Genomic DNA, 4,762 nt, shown 5'->3' with positions numbered 1-4,762 from the left:
CTAAGATACGGCCGTTTTTTACCCTTTTTTACTCTTTTTCTCAAAGATCTCCTGGTCCAATTGCAAAAATATTTGCACCATTCGATTCAGCGTCGTCGAATTACCATTATATCAAGTTTCTGGCAAAGTGGTCAAAAATTGGCACTTGGCCCTTTTATTGCCTGGACTAGAATGTGCACGTAGTCACTTGGTATCTGGATAGCTTAGACAACGGTTCTGTGTGGAAAAGAGAGTTACGCCATATTAGCGTTGTTTTGTTAAGATCAGCTTGCGTGTGCGAATTTGGGGAGCGGTGCGTTGCGTACCCAAAGCGAGAGGCTGGCGTAAGGTGTGTGGCTTGTGTCAATCATCTGGAAGGATTTGTAGCTCTGATAACTGCCATCGTGGGATAGGGATGTATCTGGACGGGCCACAACCAAGGATTTGTAGCTGTTGATTGGCTGCCATCGTGAGATTGGATTGTAGCCGGACGGGCTACGACCAAGTAAGCAGGGCGACTTGTGCGACAAAGGCCTAATTTAGCCCGTTACGTCCTTAGGGCCGATAACGGGCTGAATTAGATTGTGTTAACTTAACGGTTTGCGGCGGAGACGGAATGTAAGAGAGTTTTTAGCGTGCGACACAAGGTACTTCGCGACGTAGTTGCGTTAACTCACTCTTTCTTCAACCTATCCGCAGGTCACTGATTGTATCATTTTCGTTTCGAATAAAGTCTTMGCTTGCCCCGGCTTTTCTCTCAAATTCGTGAGAGTCTTTATACCGAGGCAGGCTGCAATGTATCGCGTAAAAGGGTTTTGGTAGATTTATTTATCCTTTCCTATCTCACTCATTTATGCGTTAAAGTCATTACTGAACTCACGACATTAGTACTTAATTATTTTCAGTCTTACATATTCTAGAAACAGCTATTTCATGAGATTAATATATTCGAAGAATGCTATAAAAAGAGTAATAATTAAAATGGTAAATAAAAACAATAACTTGTGATTGAATTCTTTTTAAAGATATACATCGTTAATTATCAGTAATATTTAAATATTTTGATTCTGCATTAAGAATGTTCAAAAAGTATTTCTAAAAGAACCATATTATATATGGAAGTATATTGCTATTTACGTGTGTTTAACAGATTTATAACATCTTGAAAAAATATTCATATCAAGCTAGTTTTAAATGTTTTTGAAAATATAAAGTGTTAGGTATCTCAAATCGTTTACCGTGTAAATTATACGTAAATATCTTTCCTGTAGAAAGAACAATAAGAAATCAAAGGTCATAAGAAACCGTGGGAAAGATTTCTTTTAAATGGAAGTACAATGACAATGCTTAATACGTAAATGAATTTAAATTGCTAAATAAATCGCATAAATAATTATTTTATTATTATTTAACAGTGCGGTAAAATGAAGAACATTTTAAAAATATCTAATAAATTACAAAGAGTACTTGTGTTAAAAATGTATTATAATGCTCATTTTTTGAGCTTTTCTTTGACTAATTGTAATTCTTACTCTTTAAAAATCTGATACGTTTCCTGGATATTACTAATGCAACATTCTTCTTACCATCTAATTTAATTCTTATGCTTGCGATACTAACGTCTGCAAATATTTTCTCAAGTATTGCTATTTCATGAGATTAATGATTCTTATAATGCTCTATAAGGAATAATAATTAAAATGGTAAATAAAAACATTTACTTGTGACTGAATTCTTTTTAACGATATACGTCGTTAATTATCAGTAATATTAAAATACTTTGATCCTGTATTAAGAATGTTCGAAAAGTATTTCTAAAAACACTATATTAAATATGGAAGTATATTGCTATTTACATCTGGTCAACAGATTTATTACATTTAAAAAAAATTTTCAAACAAGCTTGTAATTAATCTTCTTGAAAATATAAAGAATAATTTATCTCGAATCGTTTACACTGTAGATCATGCGAAAATATCTTTCTTACATAAAAAACAATTAGAAATCAATGGTCATCAGATGCCGGGGGAAAGATTTCTTTTATATAATAATGCATTGTCAATGAAGCGTATTCCATAGTAATCGTATTTAACTTGCGGAACTTAGCGGCTTCATTAACCATTTTAATTAGGTTTATTTGATGGTCTATATAAACAGCGGTTTCAATGAATAGCTTAACTTGCTATATGTATTGGTGGTGTATAGTTCTGCTAGTGTTGATACACTTAGCTAATATGAAATTAGAAGGCTTGAAAGATAGTGCAATGTTTATCTCTGGAGCATGGTGAGTATTTTCAAAGAGTGACAATATCAATGATTTAAGGGCAAATCTAATGAACGGAGAAGATTGCATATCTGAGGATCATACAAGATGGAAATTAGGTAACAATATGTTTACTTTTTTTTTTACAAAAATTAATTGTAATGACGAGCGTTATTTTTGATTCATTAAATTATTATTTTTTAGATGAATCGTCTGAAGTACCATCGCGTTTAGGAAGAGTTTCTAATWTATCTAAATTTGATAACTTTTTTTTGGAATTAATGTAATATAGAAACAAATAATTCCTCAAGAAGTAAAAATGGCAACGAAAGTTACGTTTGAAGCGGTCATTGATGCTGGAATTAATCCTGTAGAGCTAAAAAACAAAAAAAAATAATGTCTACGGAGTAATAAGTTTATTTGAAGCAGAGAGTTATATGATAAACCGGTTGCATCATGTAAATAATTAGATTGATCTATTGTCTTCCAAGTAAAAGTGAAGTTATTCAAAGTGCAATTGTTTTTATTTTCATTWTAGTCATATGGATATATTCTTTTTGGGTTATGCCGTGGTTTGCTATCGAACCGGATCTCGTTTTGTATGTGTTTAACTGGCACAAGCTGCAATATCGATTAAACCAGCATATCAAATTCATTAGCAATTCAAAAAGCGTACGAAACTATAAAAACTGGAGATTGCGATTACGCGATTGTTAGTAAGGAAATCATAAGATTACTTCTCCAAACATTTTACCAACTCTATGATCTAGGTAAAATCAAAGTATGAAATGTCTTAAAACAGCAAGTTGAATTTTATCGTAATTTATAAATAATTTGTTTTTCTATGCATTCCATTATTTAGGTTTAATGTTAACAGACGAGGTAAATAGATCTTTTGATAAGAAAGCTTTAGGATTCTCAAAAAGCGTCTCGATAGGAACAATTTTCCATCAAAGAGCCAAAAATGCAAAGCGAGTTTATGCCGAGGTCGTTAGTCTTTGTGTTAAGTACACTAAAGCAATTCCAAGAAACACTTGTCTTCTTCCCACAGCCGAATCTCAGGCTCAAATAATGAAACAGACGTTGCAACACTGCGGTCTAAATGCAAGCGACGCAACTTACATTGAGGCCGATGGTACAGTAATAAAATCAATGGATTTCGAAGAATTAAAGGATATAAATCTTGTTTATGGTCAAGATCGAAGTCTTTCTAATCCTTTTTTAAAAGGATCTGTTAAGTCAAACATTGGTCACACATATCATAATAATGCAATAAACTTAATAATTAGGGTAAATTTTCTGAAAAGACAGCATTAAATATAAAACAACACAAATTTTGTTAAATATTCTACATGTTTTTATTTTTAATATCTAGGTACTAATTGCTATGGTGAGCGGAGTTATACCTCCGAATCTTCATTATTCTGAGCCTCCGGAAGAGGCCCAATGTCTTCAGGATGGACGCGTAAAAGTAATTACAGAACCAACACCTTTGACGGATTGTTACACTGCTGTGTTAACAGCATCTTTAAATGGTTCCATCTCTCACATTATAATAAAACGTCATTCAAAAGAGAAGCAAAGGAGAAAACTTTTACTATATAATATGCCACGACTTTAGGCACGATGGAAATTGTAAGAGAGAAGATAAAAACAAAGGAAAGAGGAGGAATGCTATTAGTGTTGGATTGGAACGCGAGAACAGGGAATGAAGGGGGATGGATTGATGAGGAGGAAGGTGATAATAAGGAAGTAAAGGTAAGACAGTCAAAAGATGAAACAATAAACAAGGAAGGAAGAAGACTTGTGAAAGGAATAACAGAATAAGGGTGGTGCATAGTAAATGGGCCGAAAGGAGAAGAAGGAGAGTTCACGTATGTGGGAGGAAGGGGGGAATCTGTAATAAGTTACGTAATAGGAAATAAAGAGGCTTGGGATCAAATAAAGGAAATGAAAATTGGGCAAAGGACAGAGTCGGACCATATGCCATTAGAAGTTTATTTAGAGAAGGAAATAAAATTGGACTCAGGTGGAGACGAGAAGGAAAGAAAGATAGAGAGAAGAAATTGGTCGCAAGAACTGATTAAGCAGTATCGTGAAAGGTGCCAGGATTGGAGGGGGAGAAAAGAGGATGATGGAATGAATTAAAAGAAGTAATTAAGAAAGCAGTGCCCAAAGAGAAAAAGAGAGTAAAGGTATGGAAGTTGGGTGATAGAAAGTGGTATGATAAGGAATGGAAAGGAAAAAAGAGAGAATTAGGGAGAATAATGAAGCTATGGAAGAAAAAAAAGGTACAAAGTGAATATTATATAAATAAGAAAAAGGAGTATAGAAATTGGTGTGAGGCAAAAATAAGAAGGTTTGAAAGTATGGAGGAAAAAAAATTAAAAAATATAGCAGGGTCTGGAAATATATAAAAAGGTTCAGGAAGAAACAGAAAGAAGAAGTAAGTAAAAAGATAAAAGTGGAAGATTGGAGAAAACATTTCATGGAGAAGCTAGGAGGGAAAGACAAAAAAGA

Source organism: Polistes canadensis, unplaced genomic scaffold, assembly GCF_001313835.1.
Source record: "Polistes canadensis isolate GaletaPanama2010 unplaced genomic scaffold, ASM131383v1 scaffold_253, whole genome shotgun sequence".
Taxonomy (NCBI): Eukaryota; Metazoa; Arthropoda; class Insecta; order Hymenoptera; family Vespidae; genus Polistes; species Polistes canadensis.
This window is presented reverse-complemented; position numbering follows the sequence as displayed.